This window comes from Gorilla gorilla, chromosome 13, assembly GCF_029281585.2.
Source record: "Gorilla gorilla gorilla isolate KB3781 chromosome 13, NHGRI_mGorGor1-v2.1_pri, whole genome shotgun sequence".
NCBI classification, from domain to species: domain Eukaryota; kingdom Metazoa; phylum Chordata; class Mammalia; order Primates; family Hominidae; genus Gorilla; species Gorilla gorilla.
Window position 1 is genome coordinate 102,471,028 of NC_073237.2, and position 25,776 is coordinate 102,496,803.

A 25,776-nucleotide genomic window follows, 5' to 3' on the forward strand; every position below is an offset into this window, starting at 1 on the left:
CTAGGATATGACAATGTGTTAATGTAGCTTTAAAAATTATGCATTTTTATTGAGTTTCAATATATTCTCAATATCAGTTCTTTGGCAGCCCTCAAGTTCACAAGGCCAGAAAGGAGTTTCCAACTTATTTTTTACTTTACAGCTTTCAGACCTGAATAATAGCTCTTGGAGGTAAACTACATAGAAATAACTGGGAGTTTCTACGGTACTCTGAATCCAGACATTATAAGCATGTGTCAAAATATACATCAGTGGTTTTCCACTATATAGTTCTTATTAATGCAAAGATCCTGCTACATAGTCTGGAGTAGAGCCCAAGAATCCTCATTTTAATAAATACCCTAAGAGATTTGGATGAGTGTGTTGTGCAGGATGTCTTTTGAGAGCACTAATCTACATCCATGCCTCCAACATGACAGTACTATTGGTAAAAAGGTAAAGCACAGGAGGAATTTTCGATATGAGAAATACCCAGTGAGCCTGTATTGACACTTCCTGAGTTCAGCAATATTACACGTTTCTGTGGTTTTCTCTGGGTCGCTGCATCAAGTTCATAGTAGCACTGGTTTTCTGAGGGCCCTCCACAGTCATGGAGCAGAACCAGGCCACTTAGCATGAAAAGGGATACCGAGATTTAATAACAAGATGACTGAAAAAGCTATTTGATCTCCACATCTGATGTCAATGTGCTAGATGCGATAAATTAGTTTACTTAACACCACTTCTAATACCTTTCTCTTATACTTCCCTGTACTATATGGGCTGGAAAGCTAAAAATCCACATTCTGAGATTCTTGTCCAGCAATGATTTTACAGGTTACCTAGATTATGCTAAGCAGATAAAATTGTGAGATACTTGGAGAGCAGAGTTAATAGCCATGTGAGATCAGATGCTGTGGTAGAAATTCTACTTACTTTCTGTTCCTGTGAGTCATGGTTTTTAAGCAGCAGGTGACAGCAGCAGTTGGGTATCAGTCATAGAAGTTCAGTGACGTGGTTGGACGTTTCTCTTGGCCATTTTGATCTAAGTTGAGTAACATTCAGTATTATTGCATTGGACGCATCTTAAATTCTGTGACTGTCTACTATCCTCTATTATAGATCCTTCTACTTACACCAGATATGATGGCTTCTGTTGTCTGCAACTAAGCTGCCTCGAGGTTAGTTAGGCTTAAAGAGTTTGTTGAGTTCAAGGCTGAAACATTTCCTCCACCTATGTATGCAGCTTATTTCCTCCGCTTATGTGGAGAAATATTTTCTCAGTCTTTAGTTTTCTAGACATTTTTCTCTCTCTCTCTCTCTCTCTATATATATATATATATACATATATATACACACATATATATACACATATACACACATATATATACATATATATACACACACATATACATATATATACATATATATACATATATACATATATATACATATATATATACATATATATACACATATATTGTGTTGTCTTCCATCATCTTCCCCAATTCATCTCTGAGAAATGAACCCTATAAAATAGGGATAATTTTAAAATTATGGCTATGCAATGGGGTCAGAAATAATATAGAACACTAATCATCATAACATCAACAACAATAATATTGATAACATTTGCATTATACACTAATAGCTACAATATCTTGAGCAATTACTCTTTCCCAAGCAACATGCTAGGGTTTTGCATAAAGTATTTCATCTAATAATTGATAACACCTCAGATTGTCCTATGGCTCCTAATCCAGTTTCATTTTTGTTGTGTATTTTTGTTGCTACCGCAAACCTTGAATAATGGAGAGGTAATTCTCTATCATCTATAAATGCTATTCTCTAATTTCTATCTTTTCATAGTTAGTGTGTAAATATGCTTTAGAGAGTTTTTTTTTTTTAAGTGAGCAACAGTGTTATGTGAATATAACTGGCAGGCAACCTGCTCTAACATGTCCTGATAAAATAATGTCCCTTAAGTGTCTATCCACCTTGGGAATCAACTTCAGTTGCATTTGTTGGTTGGCATTCATCAATGTGGTCTACAAAGAGAATTGTCATGCTATGGTCCAGGCTGGATTGATGATTTTATTGCACAGTGTCTGGAACTTAGTAGATGTTCAACATGAATAAGTTGTCTTGGTTCTTCTGGGTGTGGTCCTAAGGGACATGAGGTTGGCTGCAGGTTGCAATAAAAAATATTGTGTCCCCAGTTGTGTTTGCCTCAAGCATCTCTGCTCTGGGATGTCACTTCCTTCTATGAGACATTTATTTCTATTTGCAAGAACTTTTCACTCTCTCTGTCTGTTACTGCTCAAAGGTCACCTGAAATGCAGAGCTTTTATTAGCTCCGGTGAAAGGATATGGTCTTCCCTGAATGCTCTCTGCCAAGTGCCTTTCTCATTTTCTTATTAGCAAGGAATGGATTCTCTCTTCGCTTACCTAGCCCTGCGGCTTTTCCTTTCTGTCTCTCTTCACACTTATTAATCCCCCTCCTGTCTTTTGCCCAAAGGAAAATGATGAAAGGGCCTATTTTCCTGCATGTTTCTTTTTTTTTAATTTGCTGAGGGGACCAACTTACAGATGAGAATATAAACTCAAAAAGGGTTTTCCCCATTGTTGAGATGACCACTGTCCTTCTTTCAGCATAGTACTAGTAAATTATCCTGAGATGTGTGTGAGGGGTTATGCTTAACTACTGCCTTTCCTCTGTCATATGGATGGCACAGGGAAGGAATGATTATGATCACACAAATTAAGTGGAGGCAATGGAACAAGACTTATATTTGGCTTCTACTCCAAGAGCCAGATATTTCAAACGAAAAGAGATGGCCTTTTGGCTGACATGAACCTCTCAGGATAAGAATTGTTTAACTTCTGGTTGGCTCCTCATTCATGGCCCAAGAGCAAGAGAAGTATATTTTTTCTGAGAATTTGAAAACTTCCCAAGCTATAAATGACACTCATTTGCATTTCTTTTCAGAAGAGGAGGTGGACCATGGGCGAAGCCTCTGTTGATGAGGATTAAACTCACAAAACAGGATGAGTTAACGTAATTCTTAGAGTTGTGCCAACATTACCAGCTACTAATATGGAGTATCATTGGCACTAGCTTGCCAGTGGGCTTAGGAACCTTCTGGTCTGCATTCAGCTGACATTAGTTAATTACCTGCATAGCCATTCATGCTGTCAGGATTACTTTACAGCATTTTTAACAAAAAAAAAAAAAAGAGGAATACAAAGAGAAAAGAAATAAAATTCTGATTTTGAAAAAAAAATTCTTCTACATTCTTCTAAGCAATGGATGTTATGCTTAGAATCATACCTAGTGATATAGACTGTGCCCCACCTCTGCCTCCCCCGATTCATATGTTGAAATCCTAACCCTTAACATGATGGTATTAGGAGGTGAGATCTTTGTTAGGTGATTAGATCATGAGGGAGGAGCCCTCATGAATGGGATTAGTGCTTTTATAAAAAAAGACCCTCCCACTCCCCTTCTGCCAAGTGAGAACCCACAAATACTGCTGTCTACAAGGAGGACCCTTAAAAGACACAAAATCTGCTATTTTCTTGATCTTGAACTTCCCAGCTTCCAGATGTGAGAAATAAATTTCTGCTGTTTGTGAGCCACAGTCTGTGGCACTTTGTTATAGCAGCCTAAACAGACTAATATATCTGGGTTACAGCAAATCACTTATATCAATGATTTCTCTGAGCATGTCTGCCAAAAAAGGAAATGTCAAAATCCGTAAAATTGGGAGTGAAAACATAATATCCAAAGAGAAAATCAGGGTTTCAAATTATGAGATAATGAGCTGAAAATCAAAGTAAGATACAACACAGCTGGACATCAACTCCCTCAATTCAACAAATAAGTCAGTTACCAAATTTTTGAATGTTGCAGGCATGAATTATTACTCTTGTGAAAAATATGAAGGAGAATTGAGTTGCCCATAAGACTGTTATGAATCAGTTGTCTAAAGTGGCACTAGACTATATAAAATTTCCTTGGAGTTGAAAGTCATGTCTTCTTTGAGTTATCACTGATACTGAGCATAGTTTATGAAAATGTCAGGAATGAATACTTATTTGTGAAATGAGGAATGTTATTGCTAAAACTACAGTGTGATCTTAGAGGTATAGTACAAGAACTCTGAACCAGTGAGGGAAACATTGGCAAAAAAGAGACAAGATAAATGTGACGAGGATGCAGAAGTATGTAGAAACCACATTCTAGAAGAAACAAAGAAGTAGAGGCTTGTGTTTCTTGGCAAAGTAAAAATTTAGTAGGGGGAAGCTCCATGACAGTTGCACTTAGTTTTTTGAAGAGATTAAGACTATTTATTTTATTTCTAGAGAATAAATTATTTTCATCAGAGGCAAATTTTACTTAGATATAAGGAAGAATTTTAAAATATGTATGGCAGAAGCTGTCAGTTGTCCTCCAATATCCATTTTATCTTTTTTTTTTTTTTCATTGTAGTAGAATCTTTGATTTTTTTGACAGGCCTAGACTAAAGACTTCCTCTTATTCATGTGTGACTGGAATGTGACTGAGTTCTGGTCAACTGCAAATAAGCAGTCATGATGCGTGCAACTTGCAGTTGGACTCTCAAAAGGAAGAGTGTACCTACCTCCCTACTTCTTCCTTCTCCGTTTTGCCGGTGAGAATGTAGACTCGTTATGATTAGAGCTGAGAAAGCAACCTTGAACCATGAGATGCAGGCTGCATTTTGAAAACAGTGGAGCAAAAGACAGATATAACTAGGGTCTCTAATATTTGTAGAGCTGCCATATCAAACTTGGACCTCCTACTCAGAAAAACAAACCACTATATAATTAAAACCACTATTATTTTGGGTCTTCCTTTGACAGCAGAAGCAGCAACACTTTATTTGTCCATTCTTTCCAAAAAGTAGTTTGGAAGGTAGAGACCTCCTATTAGCAGGAGGAGTTCAAACAGAACTACTATGGAGGAAAGTATCTAATTCAATAGGTGATCAGACATGATACCCTGTATAATTCCTGTCATCTTGGATATGGGGCTTTTGGAGGACACTGGTAAAGCTTACGTCAGTCCAGCACATGTTAGAAGATACTTCTTTTATGATTTAAATTGCAATAACAGACAGAAAACCATGTTATGTGAAGATTAGATAAAGAGGACATTTAACTCTGAGAAAGATAAGTATTAACAGGTTGGTGTGGGTTGGCATGTGGGAGCTATCTCCACTTAGCTGGTAGGGTGTAGGTTCAAGAAGCAAATTCTTCTTTTGGTCTCCGGAGGACAGTATTTAGATAAGTGAATGAAAACATCAGGATTACTGTTGGAACCATGACTGCCTGAGCAGGCTTCTTTTCATCTAGCATGAATATCAACCAAGACTTGGACTTTTTACATTAAATATCATTTTGTTGGTTTGAATTCAATTTAATGTGGTCCTTTGGACTTCTTGTAATGATATATGATCTGGCAAAAGTTTTACCAAAACCCAGGTATGACCTATTCTTTCTGCTTATTAAAGCTAAGAATTAATGAAATGCCATTTTTTTGAGGGAAATGCCAAAGATTGCTATGAATTAGTCTTAAATGCATAATCTTCATCTCTCCTGTTGATGGCTCTGATATAGAGTTTTATATGTAATATCTCCATGGGTTTAGTAGATGTCACATCCTGGAAAATCTGAGAGTAATCCTTATTCCAATGATATCTTAGTCATATATCTTTCAAGCATGACATACAAAGAATTATCGTAATGAACTTTGTCAACCAAATGAAAAAAATCTAACATTAACACAGTGATTGCAATAAGGAACTGGCAGATCCTCATGTTCCTCTTCGCAGCTGTATTTCTGGTCTTAATGTGGAGCTCAAACTGTGGGAAAGTCTTCCTCTTGAGTGCCCTTTTGTTACTGCTACTTTGTGATATAAATCCATATGATGGATTTTCTTGTCCCTCCTCTAGCTCTGTAAGCCATGCAGTCGGTTGTCATGACTCCAGTTTCCATAGACCCACATTTTATTAGGTGCAACCTTCCAGAATAGTTCAAGGAGAAGTAAAACTGTATGTCTCTTTCACTCTCACCATCAGTTTTGCCTACCCTTTCTAAACGTATATCTGTATCTCTTAAGGATCACTTCTGGTTTCCTTTGCAAGTTTATTCTTCTTTTACAAGCCAACGTTTTGTTCAACTATTCATTCACCCAGCAAACATTTACTGAGCACCATTTCCAATACACATATTCTGCCATGCACTTAGAATACAGATATGAATATGACCCATTTATTCATTCAACAAATGCTTATTCTGCTAGGCAGCATGTATACAATAGTAAGCAAGATAGATTCTCAAAGACCTTTAAGCTAGTGGGGAAGTTTTAACCCAAGGGAGGAATACCGACTCATCAAATAGTTGTTAGCATTTATGGAAACGTTACTTAGTCCCAGTTACTGTTATAAGTACTTTACATGCATTGTTTCATGTAATCATCACATGAACTAACCAGGCAGGTAGCTTCCGTGTCCTCAGTTTACAAAGGAAGGAACTGAGGATCACAAAGATGAGTAATACGCCCAAGGTGACACAGCCATTACATGGTGGAGCTGATTGTATTGACTCTAGACCCTGCATTATTACCTGCTAGTGGATATGGGAATAGACTGCCCATGTAGGGAAGAGTATTTTATCACTAAGATTGTTTAGAATTGCAGGTACATGAAACTTTTAGTCTGTTTTTATTTTTTTTCACATTCTTCATAAACAATGCATCCTTTATTGTCTGCACCCAGGGCAGACCATGCCTACTACTCCTCTTGGTCCTTCACCTGCTCCTGACCATATATGCTGCTGCTTCCTGAGATCGCTGTAACACATGGGGGAGAAATGTCAACTATGGTAGCCTGAATGAAATTAATTAACCCAGAGGGTTAGAAGAAGCTGGAGGAGTTAAGCTAAACCTTAAATGGTTAGTAGAAGTTTTCTAAGCAATGTGGGTGAGAGGTCAGGGGTTCAGGAAAGGGCACTCCAGGCAGAAGGAACTGCTTGAGCAAAGGCTTGGAGACAAAAACAATACGTACAGAAACTGACAAATAGTTTGATGTTACCGGATCCAAAAGTCAGAGACAAAAGTTGCCTGTGGGAAGTAAGCAGGGGCCAGATTGCAGATAGGCATCCATGGAAGGTTAAGAAGCTTCAGCTTCATCTGAGTGCAGTAGGGTCGCTGAGAGGATCTAAACAGGAGTGATCCAATCAGATTGGAGTTTTAGCAAACTACATTGGAGGATGGATTTCAGGGAGGCACGACAGAGATGTTTTCTTCTCCAGCTTCTGTTTCTGAATCCCATACCTCTCCAAATATCTTCCTGTATCATCATCAGGGAACAGCTAAGATGGGAAAGTCAGAAACTATTTGGATAGCAGATTGGGAATCCTCTTCAAAAATGCAACAGCACTGGCCAAGGAGCTTTTGCTTAGAGCATATGACCCGGGACAGTCATGGTTAATCTGAGGAAGGCTGCACATCTGAATAAAAGCATCTCTGTGAGCTAACTGTGTCAGCTTCTCACTCCAGCTGATAACAAATTACTCCAACTCTGGCAGAGGTGCACTTGCTGGCTATTTCATGTGGTAACACTGGATTTGCAACATGAAACACTAGTGTTAGCTAAGGGTATAGCTAGCAATTTCAAATTGGTACACACAGCAGTCAATCTATTGCTCCCCATCCCCATCGTCCCCCAAAGTAGGCTCGCCATTAAACACAGTGTGAGATCCTGCCTAGTGGGGATGCTTCTACCCACAGCCAGCTGCATACTCTCCACCATCTCCCACTTCCTCTCTCTCTCTCTCTCTCTGCTTCTATGTCTCTCTCTTACAGACACAAGAGAAATAGTACAAATTGGCATTTGAATGGCACTTTTGAGTTACTTTTTGTTGAGCCTCTTGCTTTTTCACCTCTTCAGAGTACATAGGAGGGGAGGAAAGAAGACAAGGAGAGAGAAAGGAAGGAAGGGAGGGAGGCAGTAAAGGAAAACACATTTTCTGTACCCAAAAGGACAATTTATGAGGACTAGTGAGGGAGAAACTGAGAAGTCAGCCAACTTCACATCAGAAAGCACTTACAGAACTCCTATGCTAGGCTCAAAGATGATTAAGGCAGGCTTTCTAACCTCAAGTTGCCCTAGTGTGGGTGTGGAGACACATGCAGCATGCAAAGTGACAAAGGCATTTGATTAGTACAGAAGCAGCCCCAAGGAGGGACTAGAAGAGAAAGAGGATCTTAAAGAGGGGGTAACTTGGCTGGGAAGTTTTCAGCACATACACAAGGGAGGAGAAAACTTTCTAATCAGAGATGGCATCATGAGCAGAGATACACAGGTAGGAGACAGCTTTGCATAATACCAGAATCAGAAGTCATCCAGTGGCGGAACAGAAATTGTGAGATGTAGAAAGGGAACAGTATGAGATGAGACCCAAGAGTTGGTCACATGGCAGAGTAGAGGGGCCTGGGAACATGGTGCCAGAACAGAATCCATGGGCTTTTTCCTAATGAAAAGAGGGAGCTAGTGAGGGTTTTTAGTGGGAAGAGACATCATCAGATCCATGTCTCTAAAATATTCTTTCTATGGCAGCGTGGGGGATAGGTTGTAGAATGGAAGGAGCAGATAGGGAGATATAAGAGAGTGTCTATGGAAAACGTGATGACCCTGAATTTCAGTGTTGTTAGTGGAGATAGATAAAAGGGTTGAGTTTAAGGAATAGATAGTTGATGACTATAATGGGTAATTATATTTATACCTGTCAGTTCTCCACTTGCTATGGTCTAAATGTTTGTGTCTCTTCAAAATCCATGTGTTGAAACCAAATCCACAATGCAATAATCTTAAGAGGTGGGGACTTTAGGAAATGATTAGACTATGAGGGCGGAGCTCTCGTGAATGGAATTAGTTCCGTTATTAAAGAAAAAAAAAAGGCCCAAGGAAGCTCATTTGCCCCTTCCACCATCTGAGGACACAGCTAGAAGGCACCATCTATGAAGCAGAGAGTGACCCTTCATCAGACACTGAAGCTTCTTGATCTTAGACTTGCCAGCCTCCAGAACTGTAATACATTTCTGTTGTTTTTAAGTTACCCAGTCCAAGGTATTTTGTGACAGTAGCCCGAAAAAATTAAGGCTGTGAAACTATGTTTTACAAATTATAAATATTAAACCAATTCTATGTTTTTCTGTCTTCCTTTTATTTTTCATATAAGGTAGCAGCTGCAGCATTGTGGTTAATTCTGCCAACTCTGGGATCGCACAACCTGAATGCAGATCTCACCTCCACTGCATACTGGCTGTAGGTCCTTTGCATAAGAAATGTAACGTCTTATTACCTTGTTTATAAAATGAAGGCATATATAATGATGTTACTTATTTCACTGGATAGTCTGTGCATAAAGAGAAGCAAAATTGTGATGTGATTTTAATTTTAGTTGCTGGAAACAGATTGCTTGGGTTTGTATTTCTGTCTTACCATCTTCTACCTGTGTGACTTTGAGCAAGTCACTTAACATTTACCACAGGTTTTAGAAAGGCAATCATTTCTTAAGCAAATGATTAAATGTCCTATTTTTATGATATTTTTCAACTGTCATCTTTGAGTAGCTGTAGTTTCAGGTTCTGAGTCAAGAGAATCCATTATTAAAATTATAATTGCTTTCATTTGCATATCACTTTACAGTTTAGTAACTTCCTCATTGTCACTGGCCAATCCTTTTGAGATTTTCTGTGGAGTCACCAATGGAATAGTGGTAACTAAAATATTTCAGCAGCTAGAACTGACAAATTGATGGTCAATGTTTATCTTGTACCTCCTTCCTATAAGCACATGTTATAGAGACAGCTATTACACAGTAGAAATTACTTGGAAAGAAGAGTTCAGTGACCTGGGTTTAAATCTTAATCCTGTCATTTATCAGTGAGGTGGCTTGGTAAATTGCTTAAAATCTTTTGACCCTATAGAGTTTCATGTATAGGCATCATTATTGAAAATGCATATACAGATGGATCAACTGGAGCTTTGGAGGTCAGGGAAAATCCAGAAAAGAGGAAGAGAAGGAAAGATTTTCTGGAAAAGAAAAATAGTCCTATAATATCTGATTAATTTTTCAAGTTACTCTCTGTACATGCAACTCAGGGACTAGGAATTCTCTGATGTTGGCCACTTCTGTATCCTTAATTTTTAAAAATCTAATAAGGGCTCAGGAAGTCTTCTCCAAGGTAGTATCCAATAACACTTCCTCCTTTCCCCCTTTCAGGGTGCAAAGGAATCTAGTGAAAGCATGTTAATTTTGGAGTCACTAAATCTGAGTTCAAGTTCCAGCTCTGCTCCATTCTAATTATGTGATCTTGAGTAAGTTAAGTAACCTCAGAGGTTCCAGCTTCTTCATGTGTCATAAAGTCATTGAAGGCTTTCATAAAAAAATGAATGTGGACCTCCCCACACAGATCTTGGCATATAGCAAAGGCTCAATGTCCCTTTTGTTCTGTATTTCCTTTCTTCTTTCCTTCCATCAATTGGCCTTTCCTTCCTCTCACCCTCCTTTCTGCTGGCTCCCCTGACCCTCTGCTCCTTTGACTAAGTGGATTCAGTTCTGGAGACAGAATGGCTTCTGGTTCATTTCAGGACACAGATATTTTGAGCTGTTTGTTTTCCAGCTTACAGTCATGTTTTCCAATTCAGGTTACGTTTCCTGCTGGAAAACTGGGCCCTCACAAGAGCTTTTGGCAGTCACAGACTGATTTGGTTGAGAACTATCCCTTCCTTGGCAGGCAGTTGAGGAGAGCCACTCTGTGTGTGCGGGTGGTAATTCACACTCCTTCTCCGAGGTTGGACTGCTCCCCAAAGCCACTACCCACACAGCTCCATCTCCCTTGATATAGAGACACCCTTTTCCAGCTTAATGGTTATATGCTTCCTTGGAAGTAGAATGCAGAAGGACTGAAATAGATAAAGCTTAGCTTTGCTCATCTTCTTTGTCAGAAGCTGGGTATGAACTATTGGGCTTTAAAGACCCTGGAAAGGAGATGGTGGGGAGAAAAGCCTCAGCCATTCCTGTAATTCTGTGGAAATTGATCCTCATTTACTGGGACATCCCGTGGTTCCTAGGCCTTGCCTCTTATTAGTCTCTGCTGGCTTTGATACTTGATACTGGATTTATCTGAAACTTGGGTGGTCATACTTGGTACTGCCTACACTTTATGTCCCTTCCTAGTCTTGTTTCCCAGTGCTAATTACCGTCCCTTGCCTTCCAGTCCAGAAGAGCTTGCTAGTGTTTTATCTTAGCCATTTTTTTTTTTTTTAGTTTTCCCTTTAATGTTTCCATCTTGAGCCTAATTTAACATGTCTGAAAACAAACACAGTAACTGTATCCCAGCTTTTCCTGTCCTCCTCAGTTCAGGGAACACCATCATTAGCCCAGGAGTACAAGCTGGAGACCTGGGGATTATTTTAGATTCTTCCATGTTTCTTTCTGTCCTCAGTCATCTAGAACTGGCCAGTTCCTAAATATCTCTTGAATTTTTTTCTTCCTAATCTCAATTTCCCAATTCCACTACTCAGGTATAGACTTTATTATTTCTCATTTTTATTATTGCAAAATCCTTCTGTGATTTTTAATCTTATATATCAACTTGGCTGGCCAAGGGATACCCAGATAGCTGGTAAAACATTATTTCTAGGTGTGTCTGTAAGGTTATTTTCAGAAGAAATTAGCATTTGAATCAGTTAGCTAAGTAAAGAAGATCTGACCTCACTGACATGGGCAGGTATCATCTAATTTGTTGAGGACCTGAATAGAACAGAAAGGTGGGAGAAGGGCTAATTTTTTCTCTCTTTTTCTCCCTCTCTCTTGGCTTGAGCTAATACATCCATCTTCTCTTAACCTTGGACATTGGAGCTTCTGGTTCTTAGACCTTTAACCTTGGACTAAAACTAATACATTGGTTCTTCTGGTTCTCAGGACTTTCAACTTGGTCTAAGTTTCACCACTAGCTTTCTTGGTTTTCCAGCTTGCAGATGGCATATCATGGGATTCCTTGGCCTCCATATTTATGTGAGCCAGTTCCCATAGTAAATCTCCTCCTATATATCTTTATATAGCCTTCTCTGGAGAACCCTAATTCATTTCCCTCCCTCTTTTTTTGCATAGTTTCTAATCCAGTGTATTTGAAACCCAAATCTGATTGTGTATCTTTATTACCTAAAATCTCTGTCACTTCCACAATCATTAACCATGAGATTAAATTGAAATGCAGGAAATAAGTTCATTGTCTACTTCTTCCTATCTTGCACTTTGGCTTCAATATACTGAGTTCCAGAAAACCCTGGGAAATGTTATGACTCCTGTACCATTGATCTTGTAATTTCTTCTACCTACAAAGTCCTCTGCCACATATTCTGCCTTTTTCATTCATTCATTCAAGAAATTATCAGTTACAAAACCTAGTGAAAGAAATCCTTTTGTTTAAAACAGAGTTCGAAAACACTAAACTCAGTATTCCCTAAAGTACTTTCTAGCTTGAAAATCCATGATTCTGTGAAATCTTGCATTTCATATTCAGAGTCACCTTCTTTCTCTCATCCTTTTTTTTTTTTTTTTTTTTGGATGTCAGAAAAATATCTGCCTTAGAAACTGTGCTGTGGGCTGACAATGCCCTTTAATAGAAGTTAGAAATTGAAGATCAAATGTACAGAAGTACCACCAGCACTGTTTGTAGAAATGAGACTCAGAGCAGAAATGGTGAGGAAAAAAATGCCCCATTTCTGGTAGAAAGAAAATGTAAGGCCTGAGATCTCATGGGACTTGACATTTCCATCTATCATGGCCGGCAAGCATGGAAGGGAAATGACTTGGTTGAATGTAAATCCTCTGGATCTAGTTAACCGTTTGGAAATCATGAATAACAATCACCTTCTCCATTAAGATCCAATTCTTGTCACCAACCATAATAAATACATGTCATATTGTCTGTGCATCAATGTTTCAAGATTCTTCAGTAACAATCCCCTGGGATATATATGCATGTACAAGCTTATGTGCACAACACACACACACACACACACACACACACACACACGCACGAACTTATATACCTCTTTATCTTCTAAAATACAAACTAAGGTTGACTGATAATTAGATAGAGAAGCTGTGTTGCTGTCTTTCCCAGAGAGGGTTTAGACATCTGGGTCCTGCAAATTTCTTTGCCTTCTTGTTTCATTATCTATGCTCCTCATGCTTTGCCATGCTCCCACATTTACCAGGCTGGCTCCTGCAGCTCCCTCTCCCAATACCAGCTCCACAGTCTCCCTTGTTCTGATATACAGTCTGGCTTCCCACCTTGTTGTCCTGGCACACTCACTTGGACTTACTCACCCTTTGATTCAATTTGCTTCCAAATGTTCTAGGAAACCCATCTCTCCAATTTCCATTTCAAGTCCCCTGTCTGGGGAATCCACCTCAGCAATAGCTGCTGGCCTTGTCATAGCCCAGCTGGGCCAGATATTAAGCTACTGTCTTCTGGCTTCCAACCCACTATTCTGCACTCAAGATTTGTGATGCTGGGACCGGGAGCCTGTAACTTCATTTCTGCTTTGCCACCTGGCTCTATGATAGGTTCTGTTAATAAGGAACACCAGAGGGAAACTGCAAGCCAGGAGAAGGAAGAATGGACTTTCTCCTTCCTGTCTGCTTCTCATGTGCTTTTGATGAATCACCCCAGGCTCCCTTCTTTACCCAAGCAGCAGCTGTTTGCTTTTGCTACAGTAGAGGAATTGATTTTTTTTCAATGCTCAACGAATCAGCCTCATAACACCTTCCTTAGAGACACAAGCACAGCCCAGGAGAGGGCACCCCCAGTCTCAGAGATCTGAGGGTCTGTGGGACCTATTCCATTCTTTGGATCTTCCTTCATTCATGGGACCCTCATTCATCTTTCTAAATTTTAATAACTTCAGCCTTTTTTCTTTGTTCCCCCGGATAGTAGCTCTTCCAATACTATCTCTGTGATACCTTAGTATATCTTTTTTGCCTTTCTAGATATCTAGTTAACAATTCTTTATACCTAGATAACAAATTTTGTGTTAAATTCTGTTAAAATAACTGGTGTAATTTCTTCCAGTGAGACACCAGCCATGGAGGTGATTTGCAGAGGGATTCTCTTAAAACTCCAAACTTATCCACACATTTGCTGACTTTGTTGATATCAATCCCTCCCTCAAACGCTTTAGGGGAGTTGTGAACACTAATGCTGGAATCTCAAGTATTGGGCTGGGTCACTTGCCTATCCATTTGGGTAACTAAGGGAGCAACAACATTGTCCAATCTGTTTTGTACCCCACTGGGTCATGGCAGTGCCACCCTGAGTTCAGGCATGACTGTTGGTAGAGACTGGGCTTGGCACAGGAACCTTGTAAGAAATGCTCACCAGGCACTGTGGTCAGCAGAGTGGACACTGGGTGTCTCGTAAGCAAGAGATGTTAGCTCTTCCTTTCTCTATATCAGCACTGATGGTACCTATCTTTGCAAGATGGGAGAGAGAGCTTGTGTTCACAGATACTTGGTTTTCTCCTGTTTTAGCACATGACTGGTTTGTACTTTTACACCCACCTTGAAATTATCTGTGGTCATAGAATTTTGCTTTTGTCAGTGATATGTGAATGGAAATGATATGTGGCAATTCTAGGTGGAAGCTTTAATGTACAGTGTGAAAGTTGGTATGTTCATCTGTTTTTTTTTCCTTCCTCACCCCCCCTCCGTTCCTCCTCCTCCTCCTCCTTTCTCTTTCCTTCTCCTCCTTTCCTCTTTTCTCCTCCTCCTTCCTCTTTTCTCCTCCTCCTTCCTCCTCCTCCTTCCTCCTCCTCCTTTCTCCTCCTTCTTCCTTCTCCTTTCTCCTCCTTCTTCCTCCTCCTCATTCCTCCTTCTTCCTCCTCTTTCTTCCTTCTCCTTCTTCCTCCTCCTTTTTCCTCCTCCTTCTTCCTCCTCTTTCTTCCTCCTCCTCCTTCTCCTCCTTCCTCCTCCTTCTCCTTCTTCCTCCTCCTCCTTCTTCCTCCTTCTTCTTCCCTCTTCCTTCTCCTCCTCCTTCTTCTTCCCCTTTCTTCTTCCTTTTCCTCTCCTTCTTCCTCTTCCTCTTCTCCTTCCTCTTCCCCTCTCCTTCTTCCATCTTCTTCTTTCTTTTGACTGTTTTAAAGGATCTGTTGATTTTGAGTCTCTGAGGGTCTATGGTAAACTTATTTCTTATTTTGTCTTCTGACACTGCTCTAGACATGTAGCCAATTGAGAAACAGATCTTTATTATATTAAGCCATGGAGGGCTGAAGGATACTGTTACCATACATGGTCCTAGCAGGAGAAAAATGCATTAGAAATATAGGAAGCTGGAAGTGAAAAGTTCATCCTGGTGAGGGGTAATGGTAGTTGAGAGCCTGTTTTTCTGAATTCATACCTGGTTTTAACTCTTGACTTTGATATTATTTAACTGTGTGATATTAAACCAGCTCCTTAAGTTCTCTAAGCCTGTTTTCTCTTCAGCAAAATAGAAATATTATTACCTACCTGTAGGGTTGTTAGGAACATAGGTAGAGAGAGAGAGAGAGAGAGAGAGAGAGAGAGAGAGAGATAGATAGATAGATAGATAGATAGATACATACATACATACATACATGCATGCATACATGCATACATACATACATACATACCTGGCCTCACATTTGACTCAGAACATTCATTCATTTGTTGATTTGAAATTCATGTACTATTCCCTCGTTTTATAACAGGCACAGGTCCAGCCACTACAGAGAGTGGCGAAAACATCAAATAAGACAGAATACAAAGTCAACTACTACAAGCGACAAAGAGATGTACTATATCCATCTTTATCCCATGTATATAACACAGATCCTAACATAGAACAGCTATCCAGGTCATCTAGTGGAGAAAATATAAAGCAGTAAAATATTTAATAGAGATGATATAATAAAAAGACATGGGAGCCAGGGAGATGAAGACCTGTGGATCAAGCAGCTTGGGTTTATAATAAACTCTTTCACCTAGGAACTGAGTGAACTCAGATAAGGAACTTAACCTTTGTTTCCTCATCTGTGACAAGGATGTGATAATTATATAAATAGGGGATTATTTTAAAGAATTAGATATGCAAGCTGTTGTAAGTCATCAGCTGTTGACATTATTCATGGTAAGAGTTTAGATGTTGGTGTTGGAATTCTCCCTTCACATGGAAGAGCTAAGGGACAGCTTCATTCTCTCAGTCAGGTTCTCTTATATCTTCTTCTATTTTGGTTTAAAACCACAAGCTGCTCCTGTCCACTCAATCCAGTTCCCACCCCAGAGAGATGTGTGGTATTTTCTTGGATAGTTCAGCCTTACTTATTCCATTTTAACATTTCCTGAATATGTCTTTTATGTTAGGATCATGCAGGGAATAGAAGTAAATATAGTACATCTCTTTGTAGTTTGTAGCTGACTGTATATACATTCCATCTTATTTGATTTTTCCCCCCTCTCCATAGTGGCTGGTCCTGTGCCTGGTATAAAATAAGGGAATAGTATATGAATTTTGAATTAACAAATGAATGGATGTTCTGAGTTGAATATGAGGCCAAATTTTCATCTATCTATCTATCTATCTATCTATCTATCTATCTATCTATCTATCTATCCATCCATCCTATGATGTCTCTATCTTATCTATCATCTGTCTAACCAATTTAGCAATATTTTGGATTTGTAGAACTATAAGAATTACTTAGGATAGGAATAGAAAACACTGGGATCAAAATCTTCTTGTAACAATACCTAGGCAGAGAATAAGAGAGGGTGTGGTGGCATGAACAAATTATTTACCTTATACAATTGTATTCTTGAACACATTATTTAATAACTTTAAATCTCAACTTCATTTGAGCAATGTTTTATCTTTTTTGATCTGTTAACATACCTTATAAGATTGTGAGGTAGAATAACCATGTATCAAAATACCCAGTATTGTGACAGACTCTTGTAGACTAAATGTTTGTGTCTCCCTGCAAATTCATATGTTGAAATTCTAACTCCCAAGGTGATGCTATTAGGAGGTAGAACCTTTGGGAGGTGATTAGGTCATAAAAGCATGATACTTATGAATGGGATTAGTGCCCTTATAAAAGAGAACCCAGAGAGACCTCCGTTCCTCCCACTATGTTAAATTACAGTGAAAAGATGGACTTCTATGAAGAGGGACTTCACCAGACACTGAATCTATTGATGCCTTGATCTTGGACTTCTCAGCCTCTAGAACTGTGAGAAATAAATTTCTATAGCTTATGAGCCACTCAGTTTATGGTAGTCTGTTATAGCAGCTCGAATGGACTAAGACAATGATACACTATATATCTTCAATAAATAGCATATTCTGTTTATTTTATTACCATAAGTTTTAGGATGGGGACAAATAATCATCATCCAAAAGGTTTCTTCATATTTGTGAATGAGATAATATTTGGGGGACAGAAAAAGAATGAAAGAATGGATATATGTTGACTGGCCTCTCTCCCTAATTCCCTTCCTCTTATAGCTGGGAGAGGAGATGCCTTCTGATTCAGATTCATCCCTCACCTCTTTTTCATGTATATAGGACAGGGTATAACCCTAACCTCTTCATATGAAAAAAGTAAATAACCCTAACCTCTTCATATGAAAACCCCTCACCTTTTATATATATATATATATGTCACGCTATGTTGCCCAGGCTGGTCTCAAATTCCTGGGCTCAAGCGATCATCCACACTCAAGCCTCAGCCTCCCAAGTAGCTAGGAGTACAAGTATCCTAATCTCTTTTCCTTCAGAAGAAAGTAGACTTTAAAATAGAAGAGAGAAGGGATAGATGGGCTGGGAGAAAAGAGAATAGAAAAAAAAGGAATTCCAGTTTTCAACAGTAAGCTAGAACATAACTACAAGTTTATGAGAGGATTCTGCAATGGGTAGATGCCTCATCAAGAAATAACAGGCATTTTGAGATTTTAATGTTCAATTTAAGGGAAACAGCCTTTCAAGAAGTCATATCAGTTTTCTGGATTCCAGATAGAGTAAGAAATGAAACTAAAATTTGGGGCCTGAGCTTAATTTATTTTTTGAATAGATTTGACCCAATATAAGCTGTGTACATTTCTTTTTTCACCATGATAACTAATCTGGGCTTATTCTTACAGTTTTCAAAATAACTTTTGCTTTGATATAATATCAAATTTATAGAAAAATTGCATGAATAGTTAAAAAATCCCATATTTCCTATATCCAGATTCAACAAGTGTTTATATTTTGCTCCATTTGTTTTATCATTCTCATATATGTATATGTGTGTCTGATATGATATATATGTGTGTGCATATTAGAAAGTGAGAAACATATGCGTGTATATGTGTGTATGAGCCCACATTTGCTATTAGTAAGGCACACAGCAATACATGTTCAGTTATTTATAATATTTCCATATTATTTCTGAAGAATCCTTTTTTTTTGAGATGGAGTCTCACTCTCTTGCCCAGGCTGGAGTGCCATTGGTGTGATCTCAGCTCATTGCAACCTCCACCTCCCAGGTTTAAGTGATTCTCCTGCCTCAGCTTCCCGAGTAGCTAGGATTACAGGTGCCTGCCACCACGCCCAGCTAATTTTTGTATTTTTGTAGAGATGAGGTTTTGAAGTCTTATGATTAAGTACATTCATATTCATAATCCTGGTGTTTTGTAGATAAATTGACTTCTGTATAGAAGATGTCTATCTTTATCTCCATTCAAGTTCTTTTTCTTGAAAGTCTATTGCAGATGATATTAGCATAGTGATCTCACCTTACTTATAGTTAGTGTTTGCATAATGTACCCTTTCCACTTTTTACATTTTATTTTTGTTTTGGTATTTAAAAATTGCCTTCTGTTCACAGCATATGAGTCTTGATTTTTTTAATGTTGCCTAAGAATGTTTGCCTTTTGAGAGTTTAGTCCATTTATATTAATGTATTGATATTATTGAATTAGATCTATCATATTTTCATTTGTTCCAACTATTTTTTGTTCCTCTAGTCTACATTTCCCGCCTTGTTTTGTGAAAGTCGAACAAATTTTAATACTCAATTTTACTTCAAATAATGACTTTTTAGCCATGCATCTTTTTAACTAATTGTTCTGCTTTCAACTGCTGATTACTATATGCATCTTTAACTTTTCAGTGTCAAGTTTTTATTCCTTCAAATGAACTATAGGAAAGTTGCAACAGTATAGTTTCATTAACATCATTGTCTATAATAGTGCAAACTTTCCTTTGCATTATTATGAACATATTATATACACATATATGCACATCATGTAATCTGCATACCATACACACCATAACAAAATATTATAATTGTTTTAAACAGTCCTATATTTTTGAAGAAAGTAAAAAAGAAAAAATGCTCCCTTATATTTATGCAATACTTATTATTTTTAGTGCTAGTCATTTCTTTTGTTGATCTATCTGAATTCCTATCTGATATTACTTCTTCTCAGCCAGAGAACTTCTTTCAGCTTTTTTGAATGGTAATCTGCTGGCTACACATTTTCTCAGTTATTGTTCATTTGAAATGTTTTTATTTTGCTGTGCTATTTTAGGGATAATTTCCCTGGGTATGGAGTTCTTGGTTGTCAGTTTTATTCTTTCATCATTTTAAAGATGTCCTTCCACTGGATTGTGGCCCTCATTGTTTCTTGTGAGAAATCAGTAAAATTCACATGATTTTGCTTCTGTACGTAATGTGTAATTTTTCTCTGGCTGCTTTTAAGATTTTTTTATTTATAGATTCCAGAATTTAATATTATGTTATGGTACTGATTATATTTATTCTTCTTTTGATTTATTAGACTTCTTGAATTTATAAATTAAACTTTCTCAAGTAATTTGGGAAATTTTTGGCCATTATATTTTTAAACATTTTTCTCTGCTTCATTCTTCATTTGCCTTCCTCTTGGAAGTCTTACTACAAATTTATTAGACTGGTTGATATTATTTAGACTGCTTGATATTATCTCCAAGGTAACCAAAGCCCTGTTCAGTTTTATTCAAAAATTTTCCTCCCTGCTTTTTAGTTTGGATCATTTCCACTCATCTATCTTTGAGTTTATTGTTTTTCTTTCTCCTGCCAATTTAAATTTTCTGTTTTTTTATTTCATTTCTAAAGTCTTTATCTAGTTTTTTTTATATAATTACTATTTGTTTGCTGTTATTTCCCATTCTTCTTTCATTAAAATATCTGTTTTTAGAAGTTCATGAGCATACTGCCCTGTTTTGGAGTATAAGTGACATATTCTTGTTACTCAGCATGTCTAGTAATTTTTTATTTTATGAAGACATAAAAGATGTTGTGGAGACTCTAGATTTTGTTATCTATTTTTGAAGAATGTTGATATTTGTTCTAGCACACAATTTGGCTAGACTTGAACTCCGAACTCTGTCTTTCCTGCATGGGAAATTGTTGAAATCTGTGCTCAGTTCTTTAAGTTTTCAGCTTCTGTATTCTTCCATGTTCAGCAGTTAAGTAATGAGATTTGGCAGAGTTTATTTATATGTTGTGTCCTTACTTCCTCTGTTGCTCCTTTGTTTCTTAGGTCACCTCACCCCCAACTTTTCAATGGTTTGCCAGCTCAGAGCTCTATTTTCTGACCCCTCAAGGTAGTAAGATTGAGTTTTCTACTGCCCTGAGCTACAGGGATTGAGAAATGCCCTCAGTAGAAATTTGCTAACTCACAAATCTCACCAAGGCCCTTCCTGTTTTAAAAGGAATAATCTCCCATCCATTTCCTTCCTGCTTCTGATATTCTCCAGTGCTTCTTAAATATTTTACACAGATTTAATTATTGCTATCTGTAGAAGAGTTAGTCTGGCCAAGCTACTTTGCCATTACTGAAAGCTGGAGGCTTCTTAAATTTACTTTGTCTTTCTTCTTACTCAGTCCTTGGCAGCCTTTTAAAATCTTAACAACCTCTTTGAGAAGTCAGCTATAAACAGCCATAATATATAACATTGTATTGTGCTTTCATTTTATGAGGATTTTTATGTATATTTTTTCTCTTTTAGACCTTGACTCTATCTAGTTAGAAAGATATTTTTACTATTCCCGTTTTATAGATGAAGAAACTGGAATCCAGAGACACTATCTTGTCCACATTTATGCATCTAGTAAAGGAAATCATCATTCTTTGATTTCTGTTCTGTCAATTGAGGTCCCATGCTTTTGCCACAACACCAAAGCTGTGTCCAAAGGGAATTTTTGCTTTATATCTGAGGCCTAGGTAGCTTTAATGAGCTGCTCATAAGAAATTCATTATCGAAATGGCTGAATGAAGACAAGAAAGGGCAATTCTTCTCTGAGGGCTCGGCAAGCATCACTGTGCAAGTTCTGGCAATTCTCACTGATTTTTCAGCACATAGAATTTCCCAAATCTAGATATTTGTTACTCAGTCATCAAGTGGTCCCCAAAAAGCCTGGGATGCTTGGTAGAACCAGGAGTGGGGCTTCCATTCAATTAATTGCTCAATGCCAGGCCTTATGCCAGGTATATACTTTTTTCCCATTATATTTGATTAAGGAAAAACATATCCTAATAACTGCACCAACTCAGGGAAAGAGCGACGCGTGGAGAAGACACTCAGGGTTCTCCCCAGGGGCCCTGGGGAACCAGGTGAGGGCTAATATTGGAGCTTCATTACAAATACATGAAAACCTTGCTAAAGTTCCTGTCCTAGGCGTTCAATGACTATAGGTTACCGCACCTAAGATACATATTTGTTTTAAATTATTCTCTTATTCTCTGGCGTCTCTGCTTGCCCTTGTCCCAAGAATGGATTTTCTGGTCCTTCTGGGGCACTTGCAGCTGGAGAAAGCATGGGACACTATTCTGCTTGGCAGTCACGGTCTGTGCAGAGTTGGATTGAAGCTCTCATAAGCTGCCAGTCTGCCTTACAGGGGGCTTGATGAATCCACCAACCAGTGAGTGCCCCTAGCGAGGCTGTTCCAGGAGACTGGGGTTTGCTCCAGAATAGCAATTCTGACAAATTGACAAGGCAATAGGAGATCATTAGACTGCCAAGTGCCTCTGTAGGCAGAGAGTAGGACACTAGACCCATTTGCCACCTTTCCAGAGAAGTCCTAGGTGTAATACTAATGTTCAAACTGACCCATGGCCCGGGGGGGATGGGCCTTGACACATCATTCTGTACAGATGGCCGGATCCCCTGGAAGCTGGACATAGGAATTCCTATGAATAACTAACTCATCATTGCATGTCTGTTTGTTCCCATGGATCTTTTTCTGCATGCACTGCAAATGGCTCACAAGGCCTTTATACCATGTATTTTGTGTGCTAAGCTCACACTTGATTTCATTTTTCTCTTTATTACTATTAAAGCTTTCATTTTCTCTTTGTTCTACATTCCTCATGTACTTATTTGAAATTCAATTTTATCTATTTTTATATTGAATGTATTTAGATAATCCACCTCAAATCCTTTCTTCAAAAAATAAGGTATAAATAAATAAACAGGCAAATAAACATAATCTCCATGTGAGATGGACTTGAATTCCACACAGTGGTAAGAATTTGTCCCGATAACTCCAGGAAGCAAAGAAAACTACAGGTAAATTTTAGGCATAGGTGGATTTTCTTGCGTTTTTACGATGGCTCATTTTTTTGCAGGTTGAGGGTAGGACATTCCAGTCATGGTCTGGAGCTAATTTGTTCTAGCTCATAAGAGGTGACTGTTACATTTGCAGAAATTTTGGTAGCTAAAAGTCAGCCACAGTGGGAGTATTTGTACAACAGAAGTTGTCAACATTAAAATTAAATTTATTTTTTTGAGAACTGGTTTACCGGCATGCCACTGAGTTTACCCTTCTTCCTGTCTTCTAAATTTGAATTTAAAGTAATAACATTGTCTTTTGAGGCTTACATTATAGGTTAATGTATTATAGATTAGAATAGAGGGTGTCAAAATTCTGACCATTGAGACTTAAGTGAAGGTAATAGCATGTAGCTGTAGTAACCTACCTAACCAGCTGTGTACAAATGTGGTCCTATTTTGTTTCTGTTTCAAATTAAAACCACTGAAGCATTCACATAATTAAGTTGGATATACACTATCTTCCTGGGGTGGGGTCCCTTCTTTCTCTGGATTTTCCAAGAGGTCTGGAGCTTTCTCAGTCCAAAAAGGACCTTTGTGACTCCAAGTACCCCAGAGGGAGATGGGGGAAGATAACCAGTCCCTTATCTCGCCCAGTTTTCTGATACCTGCTTCAATGAGTGCCTTGTGTGGTGCTACTACATAGATGGTACTTAGTGGTTTATCTAGTCTTGAAATATCCCGCTGTTATTCCAGGGTGTGTGTGAGTGTGCATGTGGTATGGGGGGGTGTGCGTACAGGGACAGAAGTTGGCCCTCTAACTTGGTGGGTAGCAGAGCTACCCTAACTTATGGTCACCATGTACCATGCTAGCCCTAAGCTCTTGATGCATCCTTTAGGTCCCAGATGGAGAATGATCGCAATTCCTCAGTATTAAACCTGGAAAACAATGCTTCATGCCATGTATGGCCTGACTTTCCAATCATGCAGCTCTATGGATTCACTTGTATGGTCATTTCTCCAGGAGCACTGTCTCTCTTAGAAGGGCCAGAGAGGGCCAGTTCTATTATGTGCCTCACCTAAAACCATGTCAGTTTTCTTGTTTTAGATCAGAGAGATCCAAAGCAATGATGTCTTCATTGGAATGTGGGATGACCAGCTATGGAAGTAGGGTAAAGGAGTCAGGTGGGCAGTGCCTTTCAGAGTACTCCGAATGGGATGGTCACTGGAATTGGAGATGTAGTGCATGTTCTATAAGGGCAGGAGCTGTCTCTCCTGTTTGAGTTTCCCAATAAATGAATGTTAGAAGATTGGCAAGGCCATCTCTACCCTGCAGTGGATACTGTGGCCTCTCAGTTCATGATCATATTCATCATTTAAATCTATAAGCTACTGTGATTCTGGTCATTTTAGGTTACCCCCTAACTGGGATTAGGCTTCTATGTAGTTCTCCTGCAGGGAGAGACTGTTTGGGTCCTGCTGACAAGACTTTTCTGGTCCAGCCTGGAAAATAGAGCAAGACCTCGTCTTTACACAAAAACTTAAAAAATTAACTGGGCATGGTGCATGCACCTGTAGTCCCAGATACTCAAGAGACTGTGGTGGGAGGATCCTCTGAGCCTAGGAGGTTGAGGCTGCAGTGAGCCATAATCGTGCCAGTGCACTCCAGTCTGAGAGACAGAGCAAGAACCTGTCTCAAAAAAAAAAAAAAAATTTCTGCAACATGTGACAATTCTATTTCTCATCAGAATTTTTAGATATACATTTTGATTAACCTTTCAAAATCTTGCTAGTGTAAAGACATTGAGTCTATATCTCAGAGTTTAATCATATCTGGGCCTCTGACAAAAGTAAATTATTGGATCAACTAGACTGTAGACAGACCCCAGTGTGTGGTGCATCATCCAAGATGCTGCCACTCTGTGAGATCATTTTGAGCTTATCCAACCTTGCCCTAGTTACAGCCTAGTCTCAATGTGGGCTGTATCCATCAGGGTACAACCAGGAAGGAAATCACTCCAGGAATTAAAAACAGAGGGAAATTAATATAGACAACTGCTTACATAGGTAAAAGAAAAGCTACACCTGGGGTTAGCAATGCAACCTAGAGGTTAACATCAACAGTAGGCTGGAGGTTGGAAGGACATAGGGTGGAGGCAGTATTGTCAGAATTTCCTGCCAATATTTCCCACTGGCCAAGCTCGGCTAGAAGCCAGCACACACGTGCTGGGGAAATTCACTTTTCAGGTTGAGTCCCTGCTGGATGCAGCTCTGTCACCTGGAGCAGAGCAGGTAAAGGACAAGGGACAGGCTCTGCTGACCCGCTCTGCCCCTGTCTCATCAGAGACTGCTGAGGGATGGATACACCCTAGATAAAATCAATGTTGCTTTGAACAATCCCTGAGTTCCCCTTAGGATTGTGGTTCTCACTCGGTGGTAAGGGGATTCCAGGTGAGGGTAATGAGATGTCTGGGTAGGAACCAGGGATGACAGAACCTGAAAGCATTCTTTTTCAATTCCCAGGTCAAACTTGGGGGGAGATTTTGCGTCTGAGACCTTTTGGCTTGTTAGGAGCAGCTGTGGAGAACCTGGATGTGGCTTACCCTTATCTCCTTTCCCCTGAGCTAGTAGTGTCTTTAATGTGCTGTTCCTCAGCAGGATTACTATGGTTTTCAAGTTCTAATGGAATTCTTTTAATTTTCTTTTTAAAGTAACAATAATAGCATTTTCTTCCATTTTAATGCTCTTAAGTGGTAAAGGATCTAGTTAGCACTTATTGCCTGCATTTTCTCCAACACTCATATAATGCTATGCAGTAGACACTAATATCCCCAATTTGCAGATGATGATCGGAGCCTTAGAGAGGTGAAATAATGTGTTCAAAGTCACACAGTTATTATACATTTGTGTTTTTATACCCTATCTTATTCTACAAGACAATTTCAATGGGGTCACATGACCAGTAAGAGAAGGATTTGAAATTAAAACAGAGGCCTGTGTTCTTATCACTAGAATGCAATTCTTTTTCTGCTCCATAATATCAGAATACGAGACCACAGAAAATCTCAAAGGTTGAAAACTCCTGCTTTTTCCTTCTCTG

The 25,776-nt window shown here is 38.7% G+C and overlaps 1 long non-coding RNA gene across 2 annotated transcripts in view; it reads right to left on the bottom strand.

Moving 5' to 3' along the window:
* The window catches only part of LOC129524549 (uncharacterized), an 89,288-nt gene extending 72,202 nt beyond the window's left edge, over positions 1 to 17,086 (bottom strand). For both annotated transcript variants that reach the window (XR_010130315.1, XR_008668344.2), the window contains exons 1-2: positions 16,989 to 17,086; positions 916 to 1,024 (exon numbers count right to left, since the gene is read on the bottom strand). This is a non-coding gene — a long non-coding RNA (uncharacterized lncRNA). The remainder of the gene's footprint in view (positions 1 to 915; positions 1,025 to 16,988) is intronic.
* Positions 17,087 to 25,776: the final 8,690 nt, after the last annotated feature.